General features: G+C 40.3%; 1 protein-coding gene across 11 annotated transcripts in view; it reads left to right on the top strand.

The window, feature by feature from the left end:
* Positions 1–3,487: 3,487 nt before the first annotated feature.
* Positions 3,488–21,060, top strand: part of Plch1 (phospholipase C eta 1) — a 216,213-nt gene continuing 198,640 nt past the window's right edge. For 10 of the 11 annotated variants that reach the window (XM_031373993.1, XM_031373989.1, XM_031373986.1 and 7 more), the window contains exon 1: positions 4,372–4,605. The gene's annotated coding sequence lies outside the window, so the exon portion shown is untranslated. Of the gene's footprint in view, positions 3,638–4,371; positions 4,606–21,060 lie in introns of those variants that run through there. The other variant, XM_031373987.1, reaches the window with a different exon arrangement.

Here is a 21,060-nt window from a genome sequence, read left to right as displayed (position 1 = left end):
GCCAAAAAAAAAAAAAATTTTTTTTTTTGAACAATATAGAAAGTCATGCCATAAGGACAGGTCCTGCTCATCACTTCCAATGTGCTATCTATATTTCAGCTAAGATTGATGACCTAGGGCTGGTATTTCAACATATATTGACAAATATGTGTTGAAAAGAAACTGACTCCTCCCTGATAAGCCCCCTAAGTCAGGTTCACTGATTTTCTGGTGCACTGATTAAAATAGAGGTATTATTTATCTCTTTTAGGCTCCTGCTCCTAGATATAACTCTGTACTATTGCTGGTTAAATTGGAGTACTTTAAATAGAGCTCTTTTCTACATACACCCCACTCCCTGCATCAAAAATACTGGTTTTTGCTCAGATGGGAAAAATCTCCTTCCGACACACATTTATTAATAGTGTAGTTTTCTTTTAAAATCCTTTGCAATGTACAGTCAAATGGGCTCAGTCAAGGCACATTAATCAACTTCAGTGTATCAGACATTGCTTGCTGGATTTTGTGTGATCCTGATTGTCAGTGTACATTCAGTATTAAGCCAGCAGTGATAAGTAGAAATCTGGCAGCTATTTAAAAGGGAGGCCTTGCAGAGACCTCCCAGCATAATTAATGAGAGGCATCCCTTAGAATCCAAAGCTTAGATGGTGAAGAGGAGGAGGGCAAGGTGTCTTCTGCCAGTCTAAGACATTCAAGAAAAAAATGGATGTTTTCATTGTCCCTTTACGGCTTTGAAGACTTTAAGGACCCTGGACGTGGCTTTCTGTGACTGTTGTAGGGGTGACAGTCCTTTAGCCTGGTGAAGCAAAGAGATTCAACTCCAGATTCTCTGCAGAACTGCATTAAGCTATCAGCAGGAATTCCTTCATCTTGGGAAAGTGGGAACGATTTACTATAAAAGATGCTCACTTGCCTGATGTGAGATGGTCACCTAGGAAATGTACTTTACCCCAGAGGGCACAGGGGGAAAAGGAGTTCTAACACAGATCCCATTCTCTTTAATTCCTTTTTAGCCAGGGGAGGGGGTGGGGGTGGGCGGTCCTGGAAGTACTATTTGTTTTGTTTTTCTGTTGACTCTGGTACCATGGAAGAGGCTATGCAGCAGTCAAAGAGGCTGTTCACTCCTCACTGTTGACTCAGGTTGTCATTATTTTCTCCCTTTGTCACAGCCGGGAAAAATAATTTACTACTACTTTGACAAAGTTACCAAATTAATGACATTTTCTTGTTTTAACCAATGATTTCTATCTCCGTCTCTGTCTCTGTCTCTGTCTCTATTTCTGTCTCTGTCTCTCAGTTATTCTGTAACCCCACTGTCTTGGATTTTACTATGTATACCAGGTTAGCCTTGAGTTCATGACAGTTCTCATGCTTCCCAAGTGTTAAGATCACAGTCATGGAATGCCGTGCCCAGCAACTTAATTTTCTTTGGTTAATAGTGCTTTTAAAAAACATTGGAGAAAAGTTGTATTAAAAGACATCTGTGAGCCCAGCTTTTGGGAGATGGAGGAGGGAGGACCAAAGAGCTTCAAGGACAGGCTCTGCTATATAATGAGTTTGAGGCTAGCCTGGGCTACAGGAAAAAAAAAATGGAAACACACTCTGAGAGTATCTGTTCAACCACTCTTGCTCACTTATAGGGACACATACATGCACGCATTTTAGAACATGCATGCTTGTGTATAAACTCATTAACTTTGGAGTTAATACTTAGAAAGAGGGTGGTAGTGGGTTGGACCAGGAGATGGGGTTTTAGCTTGTGTTTATTTTAGAGATCAGAAAGAGGGGCTGGAGTATTTAAGAGTACTGGTTGCTTTTCTAGGAGACCTCCATTTGATCCCAAGTACCCACAAACATTTGTAATTCCAGTCCCAGGGAATCTAACACCCTCTTATGGCCTTGAAGAGTATCAGAGATGCACTTGGTCCAAAGACATACATGCAGGTGTTGTGTGACAATACTTTTCTTGGAGAGATACTATACATATATCTATCATCTCCAATGGAATGAGGGTGAAAGAATATTTACAGAAGCAGAAATGAATCCCGTACAGCTGCATCACCAGAGCCTGCCCCATCACAGGTGACAGCTCACAAAGCTCACTGCACAGCCTGTGGACTGCTCAATAGGTTGGAGAGTGTGCTTTCCAGGTGCTTCAGTTGATCTAACCTCTTGCAGGCAACTTGATCAGTTTCTGCTTCTTCCAGACAGCTGTTGTGGTCTCTGAGTCTCGGCAGCCTTTCTCCTCTGAGAGTCTTCCTTGCATCTGATCTTCATTTCCTCTGAGAGGGACTCTCAACTTTTATTACTTAAGTAGGTAGAGGCCTAATGAATCTGGTTAGTTCCAGGGACTTCCCAAGTTGTTTATCGTCTTGCTTTAGGAGTTTCCTAAGGATAGAATATTTTAATCCTTCAGGGGGAAAAAAAACCTGTTACACAACATCAGGCAAAACACCAATACAAATAAGACAATAAAAATATTTCTAAAAGAAAGAAGGGGGCTGTTATATGTTCTCATCCTTGTTTTGATGTATTTGACATGTTGCACAGTTTCAAATTTTTAAAGTCAATGTTACAGAAATAAACAGCATCATAACCAAGAATGCATAGCATACAAAGATTCTTGTCAATAAGTTTGTGTCTGAGTTTATTTTAACCCATGCATCTGTGATCTTTCAGTTCCAGAAAGACAAACACAGGAGGCTAGAGGATGGATAGCTATGACTGATGGGGAGTTTAATTATCTTGCCTCTTTTTTTTTTTAATTCACCATGGTGATTACCACCAAAGTGAAACTCTAAACAGGCCTTTTTCTACACAAAGAAAAGCAATTTGGAGGCAGACAATGCATGTCTATTTCTATTCTTTTTTTTTTCTTCCTTCTGTATTTACTATTTATTTATTTATTTATTTATTTATTTATTTATTTGGTGTTGGTGATTTCAGATCCTCAAAGCATATTTCACATTTACAACTTCAGCCCTACTTAATTTCTTGTAAATTAGGTGTTTGTGGTCTGGTTAAAGAAAAAAGGGAGGAGTAAAAGAAGAAAGAAAAATTAGGAAATTAAATATTTTTCCTTATGAAGTCGAAAGACCTTGCATTTCCTTTTCTAAATTGAATTCTTCCTTGTAGTCTGTAACTAGTCTGGTGGCTTTTTTTTTTTCCTTTTTTTTCTGAGAGTCCAGGATAGCTTTCAGGATAAAGTTTCTTTTTGCCCATGATGCTTTGCTGTCACATTGTAATTGCCTCTGTTGAACTGAATAATACAAATGGGTTGTTTCTATGGTATCGGCTAAGACGGATGAAAAGGTGAAATACTATATCTTGTGCTGAGAGGTCACTAAGCATCCCTCCTCCCACCCCCTAAGCGTCTGTCAAAGAGGACTAGGGATCTTTCCAATCTCAGTTTCTCCTTTATTACTTCCTGAACTCATGAAAAAAAAAAAAAAAAAAAAAAAAGACTTTTGTTTATGTTGTCACCAGGCCCAGGCAACCCCTGCTAACTCCATGCTGCCTGCCAGAGCTCCAGACTTTCTTACTGGAGGAAGATTTTACTTTGAAAGTTATGCATGGAGTGTCTTCCCAGTTAGGCTTTGAACTAACAATAGGACAGGTTGAATGAAGACTGATAAAAGTAAGTACTGGAACCTCGAAGCCGGATCACTCTGCAGCACACCCTTAGTGCACTCAGATCTCATTTTTAGTCAACCTTTGAACACTTGTTGGGCGCAAACGTCCCGCTGCCGCCAGTGTGCTCTTTAACAGCACATTACCTTCTAGAGGGTGAAATGACAATTAACTGCTTGTTAATTAATGCCAACAAGTGGTATTTGGAAGAGACTGAGGGATAACAAAGCATCCTATAACCTGCACCTCTTGTTCCTCAATTTGATTTGTGGTTTGCTCAAAATGGATCCTTGAAAATAACAGATGTTTATACTTATTGGAAAGGAGCAGAGGGGAAGGAGAGAAAGGATTAGTCGTTCGGTGTTTTATTTTCGAAGCAGTTTAAACTCTTGTAAGAGCATTGCAGAGTTCGCTTTCCCTAAACTCTACAACTTTGTTCGGCAACTTCTTTAACCCGCCAGCCACCTAAACTGAAAATCAATCAGGGATGTTCCTGGTCTTGCAATTCTTAGAAATTTGTTGCGAGGGAGGACAAAAGAAGATCTTTATTACCAGGGCTTCTGGTCTGTACCTAGCAGTAGCATCTTGAGAAGGATGTAAGACAAGGGGTCCGTGTTCAATTCTTGACTCCAGTTCATCGATGCTGCAGGCGCTCCAGTCCACTCGCGCGCGCGCTCCAGTTCCGGATTTGCCCTGAGCTGAGGATTAAGAGGGAGGGGGCTCCAATGTGTGCGTGAGGATTTGAATGAGAAAGCAGGTTGTGGCGGCAGCGCTGGCCTTTACTCCAAGAGCTCCTCTGTGGGTTCTGCTGGCTGGCGTGTAGTGGTGCCCATCTCGGGTGGGGAGGGCTGTTTTGGGGGGTTTGGGGTTGGAGTCACACCGGGACACTAGCAGAGCACTCCAGCATTTGAGAGGTTGCGCCGGTGACAAAAACTCCGAGGATCCTTCATCCGCGGGATACTCAGAGCTGAGCAGGTCAGTGCTTTCGAGGGGTGGGGGTGGGGGACAGGGAGAGGGACGGGAGCAGAAAGAGGAGGACCGGACTGCCGCTACAGCGTGGCACGAGCAGGTGGCTAAATTCTTTCTGGGCAGTCCCAGCCCGGAGCACCAGGGCTGTGCCCCGGCCGAGGAACTGGACCACAGTAGCTCGTGAGCTCCTGATGGAGCGCGTGGGCTTTTGTGCCTGAGCAAGACTTAACCTCTCGCCTTCCCTGCCCTGGTTGGTGGCAGAGGTCCAGCCTCCGGGAGAGTCTCGCATCGCTGCGGGACGATCCCACAAGAGCTCCCGGATCCTCTGGCCGCCAGGAGAACAGTTCTGCGGTCCCAGAAGCGCGTTCTCAGTTGTTCGAGCGAGTTTTACGGTTCAAAAAACTCCGGGCATTAGGCGCGAGAAGGATTTACTCCAACTGCCCTTTCCTGGGACAAATCGTGGGTTACCGGAGCGACGCCCCGGCTGTGAAGGCGTTCTCTGCGCCTGCGTGGGATACCATGGCAACAGTACGGGGTCGAAGACGCCGCTTGAAGAGCAGAGCTGTTTTGCTTTGCTTCACTGTGGAGCCCAAGTCTTTCTCCAGACTTTTTGTTTGTTTGTTTGTAGCTTGAAATCAACTTAAGATCTCAGTTTTGTTTTTAAGAGTTTAGTATTGAAGTGGTAACCAACTGCATGAAATAGAAAATATATAACTTTTTTCTCTCCTCCGTTATCATTTTGATCATGGAAGAAAAATAACGCTGAGAAACTGCTCATTGGAGCATTCAAGTTTCCTCTTTTTATCCTGTGAAAAGGAAGATATGAATAAGACTTTATTTCCTGGTGCGTTTTTTAAAAATGTATTCAGCTTGGGTTTCCACAGTGTGCAGACGGCCCCGTAGCGCCTGTGTTCTCTGCATACAGTCCGTTTATACTTTACAGAACCTGATTCTCTCTAAAGGAACTAGTGTGTTAAATGCCGGTGATAGGAAACAAAGGCTTTCTCTGTCAGCAGAGACGTTGCTTTTTAAGATGCGGGTTCCTTACTGCTGGCATTATGATCTTGTTCAGAAAATGAATGTTTTAATATGAGTTATTGACGGCTTAAAATTGTGTCTTGGAAAATCTCTTCCCTTCTTTTAAGTTTCATTGGTTTACACCCAGGGGAGCATTTGGCAAGAGTACAAAACTTCAGAGGTTCCTAGTGGGTGCTATAACTTCTTGTTACTATGTTTTCTTAGGCTGCATCCCTATTTCGCAATGCGATTGAGAGCGACTTGCTATATAAATGAACTGATTAGAATTCAAATCACTGTTAATAAAAGTTTAAAATGGAGTTGCTTTTCTTGGGAACCAAGTAGGGCTTAAAATAACTTGAGTGAAATAGCTTAAGGATTCTGCATCCTGGTTTTGGACACTATGCATTCAAGAATAGCAAGTGTTTTGTTGTACCAGGAACTTAAAGATGATTTCCTCTAGTGCCAACACCAAGCTGCACTCAACGACACCAACATACTACTTTTCACATAGTCTATAAATAACATCCAAATAAAGTTTTTCTCCCCATCCTTTTTCCCATTAGTGTCACGTCCTGCAACTTGTGTAGCTCTAATGTTAAAAAACAAAACAAAACAAAACAAAACAAACAAACTCTTTTCTCTCGAAAACTAGAAAAACTTTATTTTCAGGTTCAAGTACTTTGTGACCCTATTTGGTGGCTTGTAACTGGCTCCTATTCCATAATTCTCAGTGATGTGTGTTTCTGGTGGTTCCGGGAGGTAAACTGCAGTTTTAGCAGATCATGGGATAATGAGGTTGGGAGTGCCTGGAGGAAGGCTGGGAAGGAGACAAAGGGAGGGAAGGCTGGGAGGCAGAGTCAGATTTATAGTGGCTTGTAAAAAAAATGTATTATCCTTGCTTCTGTTTGACATAGTTTCCACTTCATTGACTTCAAGCCAATTTGTTTTGAAAATTAGTCTCTACATAACTATAAGAGATAGAATTATAAAAACAGAGGTGATAAAGGTGATTTGTGTTAGGATTTCTTAACATAAAGCACTGTGTGTGTGTTTGTGTGTGTGTGTGTTCCTAGGGATTGAACCCAAGGCCCCAATTTTGCATGCTAGGAAAGCAGCTTATATCAGGCTATATGCCCTAGCTTTTATGAAAATTCTTAATGTTTTGTATTTAATTTGTTCATTTAGTCAACAAATATTTATTGAGAATTTATATGTAAAGCAGGAAGAATAAAATTCAGTTTCTTGGCCTCAATGAATTAACAGTTATGGGTTCTGGAATAATTCTAATGCAGCTTCTGGTTTTCAAGGGGGCAGTACTACCTTTGGTGTTTCTTCTTTTGTGTTGATTAGATGTCTAAACTGAAATAAATGGTTAACTTCTTATTAAAAAAACAATTGTGCTTTTTTTTTGTGGCAATTTAGTTAATTCTATCATGTGCCATATGTGTACCTAACATTGACACAGTCCTCAAACTTGTAATCTTGGCAAGTGTAGTGCTTCTTGTGGGAGAAACCAAGAAACCTTCAGCTCAGGTTTCCCAGGGGAAGCTAGGTGAGTACTTCTGCACTCCTTTGTTCTGGTTCAATGTGTCATGACACAACCAGCTATCTTCGAAGAACAGAGTTGGGCTTCATGCTTGAAAGATTGTGACTGCTACTTTTTCTGAGGAGAAAAAAAAAAAGCATGGATACAAAATTATGAATGGATGAAAGGAATACATGGGAACATTTTAATTTTTAAAGTAGGGTAACATTTAGTGAGTCCAGACAGTGAAATCCCTGTGTCCACTATGAGAGCTCTATCAAAATCTTGACCATGGTTGACAGACATTCCTTCTTGCCATTTCCAGGACAGAAGGGTAGAGAGGATTCTGACCCTTTTTTCTTCATCACTTCACGGGTTCAATAAAGATTATAAGGTCAGAGATGTGCTGAGGAGCATCCCCCATTTGGTTATGGCCCTTTGTCTAGGAAAACCAGACTCAGCCGTGAATTGTGGACCAAGTGGTGCAGAACTCATTACTTTGAACAATGCCTTCCCGGCCTGCAAAGTGTGTTCTCTCTTCTCCCTAGCAGGGGCTTATTCCAGACTAACTGTGGTCACAAGGAAAATCATTTAGACACAGTTCAGCAGGCACTTACTTGCTTCTCTTTGACACCCGTGACCATTTTTGTTTAGGGAGAAACCCAGTATTGCTGTGATAGGGTGTGCCAAATTGGAAGGGCACTTTAGGAAGCCCATGAAGAAGTTTACACAGCTTTTTGCTATTATCATCAAAGATTCTGTCTTTTGTGCTTCAAAGTAGAAGAGGACAGGATGGGTAAAGAGGGGCAATAAAAAAATGTTTATGCCAAAGTTAAAAATGTTCTTTCCAGCTCTTGCATTTTGGTTACAGTAACTGCTTGGGGGTTGCAGGCCTTACAGAGCAGAGAAAGATGACTCTACCATATGTGTTGCATACATTCGGAAGCCAAGGATTAAAGCTCCTAACTGATCTTAAATTCTTAAAGCTAACAAGTGGCAGGCTGGGGGCTATTGATTTTTAATCTAGCCGTTTTGGAAATCTAGAGAAGCATACATGAAATGCTTACTTGTGGACTTGCTGTTTATAGAGTCATTGAAGTCAGTTTAATTCCAGAACCAACATGGTGAAACAGTAGCCACTTCATAGGCTTTTTTCATCTGACAGTGAGTAGAACTGACCATGTATATGTTCTGATAATATATTTAGTTCCAGATATATATATCATGAAAAGACATATTTTATTAATATAGATGAAAAAGAGCTCTTTAGCAACTGGGAATTTTCTAGTAGGTTCTTGTGTAGTAAATAACTTAAAGAGTTGTGGAAGAAATGAACTAGGCTTGTATTATATGTCTCTTTACAACCCGTAGTGGTCCAAGGAGGTTACAGTTATCCCATGATGGTGATTAGACCCAGCGAGGTTACTTTCTTTCAGCAATGTGCATACGTTGGGAAGAGATTTGGAATTTGAGACCAGGTTTGTCACCTCCATGTTATATCATGCAAGATATAACTCAGGACTGAAAGAACACATTTATGCAAAATACAGTTGATTTTATTTTCAAAGTCCATACTTCATGCAGAGTGCAGACATGTAGAAGTGAGGCAAGTAGAGAAGCTTCATTCTGGGGGGTAGGAGGTTATACATTTGGGTCTGATTCCAGAAAAACTTTCATGACTTTGTTTATAAACTGTGTTGGCTATTTTGTTTAGAAGCGAGCAATGTTTAGGTCCTTTTCTTCAGAGCTTCTTACACATCAAAGCAGCCCACTTATCACTTCTGGTCTGTTGTCTTCTTGTGTTAGATCTGAGGGGCCCATTCACCAGCTTACAGTCTCTTTTCTGACATGTCAAGACAGAGATCTTGGTTTTTTATCTGAGATTACCGTCACCTATTGCTTTTTCTTGAAACGTATTGTGCATCTTGCTGCAGGCATGGGTGGAGTAGTTGTGGCTTTACTAAAATGCTTTTCAAATTTGGGATTGTAATAACCCTGGATCATCACTGAAAGAGCCTGAAGTCAAGCCAGAAGCTGGGGTTCTGGCTGTCCTGAAGCCTCTGCTGGAGAGCTGGAAAATGTCACCTGATTTGCATGAAGCTTACTGCAGAGTCATTACTTTTTAAAGCCTCTTTATCTCTGGAAAAACTGAGGCTCAGGAATGCCCATGCCCACACAGCCCACTGGGGCTGGTTGCAGCTGGAATGGGGCTCCAACCTAAGTTCGTAGTCCATTGTCTTTGATAGCACAGTATACAGTCCTCCCCTCTGTCTTCCTCCCCATTGTCTGGTTCTAGTTAGTTCCCAGCCCTTCACCTTCCCCAGGTATCAAGTACTCCAGGCTGATCTTGAACACAGATTTAGCTGAAGATGGCCCTGGACTCCTGGATCCTCCTACCTCCTGAAAACAGGGATTACAATTGTCCACCACCATGCCTACCTTGAATTATTTTCTCTTTTCTCTGTGGCCGCATCTTCCGAAAGGAACTTAACTAACCTGTCTAGCTAGTCAGGAGCTGGGGCCCACCTGTCAAATTACCTTGAGAGTCTGGAAGGTCTAGCTTAGTGCCAGTGTCCGTGTGAGTTACTGATTAACTAACAACAGACCTCGTGGTTTCTTTTCACCAGTCTTAATTTCCGGTTGCTAATCTACAAGAATCAAACATTCAAATTCAGCTTCCCACTTCCCGCTTCCCGCCTCTTGGACGTAGTAAAGGAGCCTCAGGACCTCAGAACAGATCTCCACGGAGCGCTAATAAAATCTCTGTAAAATCACCCTTGGTGGAAACGTGGAAGGGTTGTCAGGGGGCCAGAATCCAGGAGCAGAAGTGAAGTGAGTTCATTTGCTGGTTATTGTGTACAAGTCAGTTCTCCAGATCGTCTCCTTTCATTTGCCAAGAGTTCTGTCTTAACCGTCAGTGGGACGGGAGGTACTGAAAGGAAAATAGGTTTTCAAAAGAGATTTGCTTGTAGACAAAGATAATGTGTCTATATAAGGTATTAGTATTATTGGAATAGTTTTTTGATTTTTATTTCAATTTAAAGTTGATGGTTCCGTATAATATTAGAAGGTGAAAAGGGTGGGTAAAGGGAAAATGTCTTTTCTAATATGCATATAAAATGTCTGGACAGAGACTGTAGAATAGCTTGCTAAGTGACAGGGCTGGAGAAAGCTATTCACTGTAAACCTTTTTTGTGACTTTTGAATTTTTAAAGCTTTGACTTAAAAAAAAATCCTTTGATTTTCAATAATAAAGAACCTCATAGTCCTTATTAGATGTAAGAGGCTGGGGAAGAAATGTTTTAAAAAGTGAAAAAAATTCTTACTCTTTTTGAAAAACCTCATCAAATTTAATATTCAGTAATTTTGTTTGTTCTTGTTTTTGTTTTTGAGACAATGACTTTTATGTAGACCTGGGTGACTCACTATGTGGTAGCCCAGGCTGATCTCAAATTTGTGGCAATCCTTCTGCCCCAGTCTTGGGAGGATTTAGATTGCAGCCACACATCACCATACTGGCCATATTTAGTAACTTTTAAAACTAGTGTACTCTGTGGTCTTGATACTGCCAAGGTTTGTTTGTTTGCTTATTCGTTTGTTTGTTTCTCTTTTTAAAATATATTTTTCTTTCTCACAAAGCCTACTATTGGCTGCAGTCAAACTCACTGGACTACTGGAAACCAATGTTTGTGCAGAAAGGTTAGAAAGTCTCTTTTCTTCTCCTTCTTCTTCTTCTTCTTCTTCTTCTTCTTCTTCTTCTTCTTCTTCTTCTTCTTCTTCTTCTTCTTCTTCTTCTTCTTCTTTTTCTTCTTCCTCTTCTCCTCTTCCTCCTTCTCCTCCTCCTCCTCCTTCATCTTTTTATCTTACTCACCATGCCTTTTCCCACCATAGAAAACTCTGGGAAGTTCCTGTATTTTCCTGAGCAGTGTCTGAATGGGTGTCACAGAAATCTTTTCAAAAGCAAAAGCAAAAAAAAAAAAAAAAAAAAAAAAAAAAAAAAGTATACAAATGTTTTATTCTGAACCACAGCTTTTCTTGATTTAAATAGCTTGTGAACTGGAAGCATTTGCTGTTTGCCCAGTGAATCATTAAGATACAGTGTTAGAAGAAAGTAAACAGGAACTGTGCGCCTGCCTCTCTTTAGTTTGTCAGAAGAGGGAAATGTGACATCTATTATTCACTGTCCACTGTCCAAGTCTGAATTAAAGGCAGAAACCATTCTGAGCACAGTCTCGAACATTCTCATGTCAGATTTGGTTCAATATTTTTTCTCACAAAATTCTTCTTGTTAAGAACAGTGTTTTAATTTTGAGTAGATTGAACACTCTCATGGAAACAAGTGTATACATATATGTATATGTATATGTGTATGTGTATGTGTATGTATATGTATATGTATATGTATATTGACAGTGTCTTCTCAGTATAGCTCAGGAAGGCCCTTAATCTCATGAGCCTCCTGCCTCAGCTGAAATTTCAGGCCTTACTACAATATTCAGCTCTAAAAGAAGAATATTAAAGTGTTTTTAGTAGACATTTCTGCCTCTCAACTCTGTCTTTTAGTTCTTTAGCTGGTTCCTTCACAGAGCAATAACATCATTTATTTATTTTGTGGGTTTTTTTTCCAAAGATATAATTAACTAACTTATCTTTAGATTTGGTTATCTTATTTGATGCGCACTAATGTTTTACTTTTGTGTACATGTATACACAATATATGTGCCTGTGCCTGGTACCCTTGGAGGTCAATAGAGCACACTGATTTCCCTAGATCATTTTAAACTAGTGTGTGGGTACTGGGGATTGGAACTGCGTCCTCTGCCAGAACAACAAAGGTTTTTACCCACTGCACCATCTCCCCAGCCCGTCATAAAATATTTTATATCCTTTTGTGTGCAGATGGGCTGGCCATGCTAGCCTGCTTGTACTCCTGGCACTTGAGGGGTGAAGCCAGAGGACGGTGACTTTAAGGCCACTCTGGGCTACATTAGGAGATTCTGTTTCAAGGAAAAAAAAATTCAAATGGTAGCATAACAGACACACAAGACAATTCACAGTCTTGGCTTGTCCTCTGGAGTTCTGGGATTATAAACATGCATTATCATACCCAGCTTTGTTTTTGCTAGTTAATTTGCCCGTGGTGCTGGGATTGAAGCTGAGTCCTTTGCCCGGTGCATTCAATGGTTTTATCTTACTACATAGTCTCCTTTCCTTTGAGCTCCCATCCCTTCCTTTAGCCTTTCTAGAAAGACATGTTTGGTAGACTCTATAGGCTCATATATTTGAATGCTTAGTTACCGGGAAGTGGCACTGTTTGAAAGGATTACTAGAATTAAGATGCCTGGCCTTGTTGGAGGAAGTGTGTCACTGGGGATGTGTTCTGAAGTTTCCTAAGCTCAAGCCAGGCCCAGGGTCTCTCTACATGAGGATCAGGGTATAGCTCTCAACTCTTCCAGCATCATGCCTGCTGCTGTGCTCCCTCACCATGATGAGATGATAATGAACCGTAAGCAGGCTCCCAGTGAAATGCTTGGGTTTGTAAGAATTACCTAGGTGGTGATGTCTCTTCAGCAGTAGGACTCAGACAGTAGTGCTAGGTTTCTTTAGCCTTATTTGGCATTGGCTGAGGTCTTCCTCAGGTTTTTTTTTTTTTTAAAGATTTATTTATTTATTTATTATATGTAAGCACACTGTAGCTGTCTCCAGATGCACCAGAAGAGGGCATCAGATCTCATTACGGGTGGTTGTGAGCCACCATGTGGTTGCTGGGATTTGAACTCATGACCTTCTGAAGAGCAGTCAGTGCTCTTCCCTGCTGAGCCATCTTCCTCAGGTTTCTAAAGGATGTCTTTGTTGGATAAAGTATTCATGGTTGGTAGACTTTCACCCCTAAATTCAGCTCTTCTAACTTATCATTTCATCCTCCTCTGAGCTCTAAGGTTTCAGCTGAGCGGTCAGCTGCCAGACTTCGACACATGATCCATTGATCGATCGATCGATAGACACTTTTCCTGCTTTCAGGATTCTCTTTTTTGTCTTTGACTTTTGACATTTTGCTTACAATATTGTTGTATTGGTTGACTCTGATTAGAGACATTTGACTTTTGCCTACCTGGATACTATATTTGAAAAGTCTTATGCTAATACTTCTCTTCCTTTCCCTCTCTCTCCCACTCTTCTTTTCAGAAAGGGTTTTACTATGTCTCCCTGGTTGGCCTGGAATTTACTATGTAGATCAGGATGGCCTCAAACTTAAAAGATTCCCCCCTCTTGCCTTTGCCACCACACTGCCTGGATTAAAGGCATATACTACCACACCTGGCTGTTATTTCCTTAAGTAAGTTTTGGGGCTCTTTATCTCTATGATATATCACTTTAACTCTGAATGTTTACTCATTGTGTATTGTCCTGTCTGTCCATCAGCCTCTCTTTGTTTTTTTTTTTTTTTCTTAGAGTTTATATCTTCAATGAACCTGTCCCTGAGTTTACAGATCACATATTCATATCTATCTATCTATCTATCTATCTATCTATCTATCTATCTATCTTTGCTTGAGTACTTCTGCTATTTTTTATTTGGTTCATTGTTTTTTATTTCTTTTATTTAAAATAATTTAAATCTTTATTAAATTTCTCATTTTAGTCATTTATTATTTTCTTGGTTTCATTATTTGCTTATATTTTCTTGAAGTTCACCTTTCATTGATTTTCTGGGTTTCCTTATCAAGTATTTTACAGGTCTCCACTTCTTTAGAGTGGCTATAGATGTGCAGTTTTTTGTTTTTTTTTTGTTTTGTTTTGTTTTGTTTTCTTTTTGTTTGTTTGTTTTGTTCTGTTGATAGTGTCTTGCTTCCCTGATTGTTCTTGATGCTTATGGCCATACATTGGTATCTGCAATCTGCATGTTTAAAGAACTAATTTTGCCTGTTCGAGATTCTGAGCAGCTTGTCTGGTGTAGTCTGGTATCTAGGTGTGCTTGCTCCTGGTGTACTTCTCCAGACTGATATGGTACTTGTTGGTCAACAGGATTGGCCTTATATCTGGTCCTCAGGGTTGGAGCTAAAACGCTAGGGTTGATCCTAGGTGTTGGATTGAGGTCCAGGTCCATGAGCATGGTATTACAGCTTGAGTCCCTAGAGATCAGTCTGAGCATTGAAGCTGTGTAAGCCTAGTATTACTGGGGCCCACCGAGGGCTTGCTGGGGTCAGTCTGCCAGGCTTGTTAATTGTATGACGCTAAATTTACTTGGAACTTCAGAGCCTGGGGTATAGAAGCCTGCCTGGCATCAGAGTGGGATCTGGGGCTCAGTTTGTGTCCTTGGCACATAATTTGAAATCAGAGGCCCTTCTCAGATGTGAAAGTTAGTGGCAGAGACAAAGTCTAGTACTTGTTTCCTTTATCTTGTCCTCAGTGGGGGGTGTCTCCATGCTCTGCTGCCTAGGGTTTGGAGAAAAGATAACATCACTAATGTGAAACTTCTTTCTATCCTCCTTGCTTTTGTGAAGAGACACCATGACCAAGGCAACACTTATAAAGGAGAACATTTAAGTGGGGCTGGCTTACAGTTCAGAGGTTCAGTCCATTATCATCATGGAAGAAAGCATGGCAGCATGCAGGCAGACATGGTGCTGGAAAGGTAGCTGAGAGTTCACAGGAAGCCGAAAGAGACAGAGACACTGGGCCTGGCTTAAGTCCTGGAAACCCCAAAGCCTACCTTCAATGACACACTTCCTCCAAAAACTCCACACCTACACCAACAAGGCCATACCTTCTAATAAATAGTGCCATTCCTTATAAGCCCTTTTGTTCAAACCACCACTCTCTTGAATGTGGCTTTTCTTATTTCTGTGCTACACTCAGGTGCTACAACCTTTCATTGGCTTACATCTTGGGGAGTTATTTTCATGCATTGATAGCTCTTCAAATTGATTTATTTGTGGTTAGGTCTATATCTGAAAGTCAAAGTCACTATCTTAAAAATGTGTGTGTGTATGTGTGTGTGTGTGTGTTAGTGTGTGTGTGTGTGTGTGTAGAGGCTAGAAATTGACATCTAGTGTCTTCTATTACTCTTCACTTTAATTTTTAAGACAAGGCTTCTCCTTGAACCTATAATTCACTAGTGGCTATACTAAGGCTACAGGTGCTGTGCCACCATACCCAGTGTTTTTTATAATGGTCCTAGAGCTCTGAACTCAGTCTTGTTTGCTCAGTATGCACTTGACTAACTGAACCATCTCCACAGTCCCTCTCTCAACATCTTGATATCTCTTTAATGGCCCAATATTTTCCACTTTATGGATGTATTGTAATTTAACTGTATTAATTGGTAATTAGGTTGCTTTCAATCATGTGCAAACAAATGAAGTGAACAACAAGGAACTGCATAGTTTTTAACAAGGGCAAGAATGGTTATAAAGATATTTAGAAACAGTATGGCTGAGTGAATACATGTTCTGGCTAGTTTTATATCAACTTAACCCAAGACAGAGGAAGAAGTCTCAGTTGAGAAAATGCCTCCATAAGATCAGGCTGTAGGACATTTTCTTAGTTAGGGATTGATGGGAGAAGGCCAAGTCCACTGTGGGTGATGCCTTCCCTTAGGCTGGTGGTCCTGGGTTCTATAAGAAAGCAGGCTGAGCAAGCTCTGGGAACAAGGTAGTAAGCAGCCCCCCTCCCCTCACATCTGCATTTCTGCCTCCTGTCTCCAGGTTTCTGCCCATTTTTAGTTCCTGCCTTGGCTTCCCTCAATGTATATGTAAGCCAAATAAACTTTTTCTCCCTAAGTTGCTTTTCATGGTCTTTCATCATAGTACCTCTAACTCAGACAGTACATTTCTAACATTGGTAAAGATTGGTAAACTGGCCTCTGTAGAGGGTGGACAAGTTTTATTGCCATAGGAGATGTGTCACATGTGATAATCTCTCCACAGCCATCCCAGTGCTACTTTAACACTTCATGAAACTTCAGATTTTCAATAATCTGATAAATTGTGTAGGTGAATCTTGCTTTTCTTTTTATTAACTATGAGTTGCTTGATAAATTAAAAAGAATTATATTGTTAAGGATTTTTTTTTTCTTTTTTGCTGTGCTGGGGATCAAACCCAAGGTTTTGTGCACAACACACAAACACTGCCCTGCTGAGCCACACCATTACGCAGCTAATTTGTTTATATAGTCTTTATTATATCTATTGTACTTAATAAGCATATTAATACTAATTATGGGTTGGCTGTGATTTGTCTGTTGAGCCAAAGCTCAAATTTGATTGCCATTGTGGCAAGGTTTCAGGCTTTTAAGAGGTAATTAGATTAGTGAGAGATTACTATCATCCTTGTGGGACTAAGTTTTTACTTTCGTGGGACTGGGGCAGTTAGTGTAAGAGTAGGCAGTCAGAGCCAGTCCGCCCTTCTTACTTTGTGCCTTTTGCAAGTGTCTACTTGTCTTTTGTTTTCTTCAATGGCATTTGCTTTTATCCCAGCTTCCAGAATCTTGAGCCTAGATAAACTGACTGACTTTTTTTCCTAACTTACTACATCCCTTCCCCCCCTTCCTCCTTCCTTTCCTATCAACCTCCAATCTTTATTTCTTTAATTTTGTCTTATATCTAGGCTGGCTTCAAACTGAACTCCTGATTTTCTTGCCTTTTTTCTCCCCAAGTGTTAGGATTGTATGCATTACCACCATGCCCAGTTTCTAAACCCTTAGCCTTTATAAACTGTTGAGACTCAGGTTCTAGGTTATAGCAACAGACAATGGAATTTTTTCCCTTGATAACTGACAATAGATTTGAAAGCATCCATTATTTCTTTGTTCTAAAATGTTCCTCCCAATATAGCCTTGTCTTTCTTCATTTAAACTTAGGGATTTTTGATATCTGAATATAGCCTTTTACCTTTCAGGAACACTTTCCCACCTGCCTTTGTTCCTTTTTAGTTGAACTATGATTGGCTTCATTTTCCATCTGTCATGTATTTTGCCCTTTCATGTTTTACATACATCTTCAGTTTTTGTAACCTCTTTGTTCATTTGCACCACTAGCATCTCAGTGTCTGGGATTGTAGTCAGGCCTCTCCCCACCCCTTCAGAGTCTGCAGTGTCTTTGTGGAGTGCAGTACATTCAGGTGAGAAGTAAATGGGGTTCCCAAACACTCCTATTTTGGGGTTCAAATAGAAATATTTCTTCCACTTATACTGCTACAGAGTTTGGAAGGAGAAGAGACACTGACTGGAAGCTTTATTTTCACAGCAAGGCATTCCCTTGCTGGAGCTGAATTCCTCACTTCAGCCTGGAAGATAGTAATGCAGGTAACAAGGAGAATTACCTCTCTGAGATGATAAGCTCAATTTACATACTTGTGAGCGGGGAAGTGAAGAGAAGAAGGCAGGATAAATTGGGGGAATCTGAGGCATCTGTCCTCTAAGTAGGAGTGGGTACTCATTTTTGAGATTAAACATTAGACCCTCTTATGTATGCAGGAGTAAGTTGGAAATCACTGGTTTATTCGTTTTATGCACCAATGAACGTATGTGATGTATATGAACATATGCATTTATGGAGTGTAAAAGTAACCATTATTCACCAGATGAAATTGTTGTCTTGGAGACATACTACTGAATAAGCTCACACTTTCTAGCTCTGTGAACTCTGGATGGCTGGTTCAACTCAGTTGTTCTGACCCAAACTCCTCTCCAAGCTTACTTATACAATATGGCTTCTCTTGGCTTCTGACTGAATAGTTCTGCTTACTCTGAAACTAACTCTGGCAATATGTTTTAGTCTTCTGGCTTCTTCTCATTCTCTGCCTCATTTTGTCTTCACCTCTGTCTAGCTATTCTCTCTGCAATCTGTGTAAAAACTGTTCCGATAAAACTGTTATACACATATATTACTTACAACCATTTTCTTCCTCAGTGCTATTAAGAAGCCTCTCTTTCCTGTGCCGTTCTTGTGAGAGTTATGCTATCCTATCTCTGATTCATTCTGTCAAATCTTTCTCTGATTCATCACTTGATCTGTCTCTCAATTAGACATCACTTTCAAACTTGGGTGCTTCCTCTACAAACTAACCTTCTCGTCATTGTTAGGGATTAAAGGTGTGTACTAAGGGTGTGTGTGTGTATTTTAGCTAGAGGGATTAAATGTATGTTATTCCAGACAGATCACACAGATCTAAAAGTTCTTTGGATGGGATCACTTGCTAGAGCAGCCATGTTACTGGATTAAAATTCATCTACAGTGGAAGCCAGAGGAGGACAATGAGTGTCCTGCTCTGTTATTTTTCATCTTCATATCTTGCAACAGAGTCACTCCTAAACGTGGAGCGAGGCTGATAACCAGCAAGTTCCAGGGCCCCTTCTGCTTGTTCTGCTACTACCACTTGTTGGGGAACAGGGAAATCATACTTGGCATTTTACATTGGTGCTGGGATCCAAACAGGTTCTTATGCTGACAAAGCACATGCTCTTACCCACCGAACCATCTTCAGTCCTCAAATGATTGGCTTAGAGACAATTAGTGTGAATCAAGGAATCTTTGGATAGTCAGTATAGATTTGTGTGTTATTAGAAGCTTTAGCATATGTGGTTAATTATGCTAATATTGGGCTAGAGTTCAAGACTAATGTCTACTGATAATTCAAAATCTAATTACTGCTGCTTTTGGAAATAATTTTGCAGTAGAGTCTTAGTATGAAGTCAGTTTGTGTACCCTCTTTTAAAATCAGTGCCATGCCTGATGTGAGGGTAGGAAAGGGGGAAGGACTGATAATCTGGGTTTTCCCAGTGACCCTGCAGGACTAACAGGGTTCTCCTTCATACATTTTCTTTCTCCCTTCCCGCCTATCCTTGCCTCCTTTTATGCAGAATTGCACAGAGCTTAGGAGTAAAATCTTTGAAGTTATATGTTTGTGGATCAAATCTCAGCACTGTTGCTTTGACTTAGGTGATTTAAAACCTTCCTGTGTTTTAGTTTTTCTAACTGTAAGACATGGATAATAGATATGTCTGACTTTGGCATAGTTGTAAAGACTAAATAAAGAACATTTGTAAAACGTTCTCTAGGATACTGTTACACATATAAGTAATTTAACAATAATACATAAAATAGTTTATTTTATTAAATTCAATGAACCAGGAAAAAATTAATAGAAACTCAGGCAAAAGATAAGAGGAGCCAATTACATACTGAAGCTGACTTTTGTATTGAAGACAGTTGCCAGACAGGGTCAAAGAGATGGTACCACAGGTCAAGGCATCTGCCAACAAGTGCAGCAACATGAGTTCATTCTGAGGAACTCACATGGTGGGCCCTGCAAGTTGTCACACATATAAGTAAACAAAGACATATATGTAACAAACATTTAAAAACAGTACTTTCCAAAAAAATTCGACAAATTATTTCAACTTTAGTTGTCATGGCTGCAGGAGACAATAAAATGAGACTAGATATGTAAGAACGGCCCCTCTAGTTATGAAATGGTAACTTCATAAAGCTGTTCTTGTTTTAGGAAGGGAAATTAGAATGCTCTAGAAAACAAACCCACTAACAAAACCAACTTATTTTCTTTCAAATTTTATAAGCCCATAAGGAAGTCACCATTAAATGCCTTGGTGCTACACAACTGGAGTTCACCAAAATTCCAGCATTCAGGAGAGCCTTGGAGTCCCACCCCTCCCTGGTGACTCATTGACAGTGGCTGTGAAGGGAGAGAAATTATTTTCTTTACTGGTGTAGCCACTGGTTGAGTTGTCCTTGCTCCAGTAAATGCCCCTCATACCATGACATTCATGCTTATGCAAGTAACCTTATTTAACTCAACACACACACACACATACACACACACATGGGAGATGAAGGGAAGAGAACTTGTTGGTAAGAAGACAGGGTTCAGTGGAAATGGAAGGGAAGGTAAGAGGGGGATGGGGTGAGTATGATTAAAATACATTATACATGAATGAAGTTGCAAAAAGAATAACACACACATCCCTCCAAAAATAAAAACCCTCACAAACAAACAAAATTTCTTGGTAGATATACAGCCATCACTCCAGAGGCTGAAGAAAATATGCAATAAGTGAGGCAGTTGTGGACTGCAAGTTGAGTGCCAGGCCAGTCAAGGCTATCCTGCATGATACCTGGGACTGAGAATTTGTGATCCTAAGATAGCTCTGCTATAGCTGTACATCACACTACTTACAGGTCAGAAAAATCCCTAGATGAAATTTTATTTGTACAAAGTGCCTCTGGAATTGTAGAAGGTAAGTTTTTCCTCTTTTTTGATAAATCTCTTATCTTTGACTACAGAGAATTCTCACTCCTGAAGTTAGAAGGCAAGGGACTTCTAGGGCCACCCACTGGTGAGCTGAGGACAAGAGATGAGAAAGACTAACCATGCTGATTTAAAAAAAAGGGCACAATGCAACTCGAAATGAGAATAATATAATTCAGTGGGTTTAACAACAGAGAGATCCAAGTAGAACAGGGAATAGGCCAGTGAATCTGAAGAAAATTTTAATTAACATTTGAGATTGAAAAAACAGTATTTAAAGAGAGAAAAAAATAACAAATGAGATTCCTGAAGTAATGAATCCTAATCAGGATAAGCAAAGAAAAAAATAGACAAAATATAATTACACTGTAGAACTTAAAAGGTGAAGGGGGAATCTTATGTAGAATGAGGGAAGTGAGGCAGTCTATTTTCAAAGGCTTGGAGAATCATCCTGGGATGTAACAATAGCATTGTTTTGAAAGGCAGGAAAACACTGAGCTTGCACACAGAAATAAACTGCCAGCTTAAGATCCTGTTCCCTTTCAGAATATTCTTAAAAAAAAACAAGGACCAAGAACACACCTTTCAGGCTTACAGAAACCTAGAGTGTGTTCCACAGACCATCACTAAGGGAGGTTCACATCAAG

The sequence above is a fragment of the Mastomys coucha genome, unplaced genomic scaffold (assembly GCF_008632895.1).
Source record: "Mastomys coucha isolate ucsf_1 unplaced genomic scaffold, UCSF_Mcou_1 pScaffold16, whole genome shotgun sequence".
NCBI lineage: Eukaryota > Metazoa > Chordata > Mammalia > Rodentia > Muridae > Mastomys > Mastomys coucha.
Note: the sequence above shows the minus strand (reverse complement) of the source record. Positions and strands in the feature narration are given on the sequence as shown.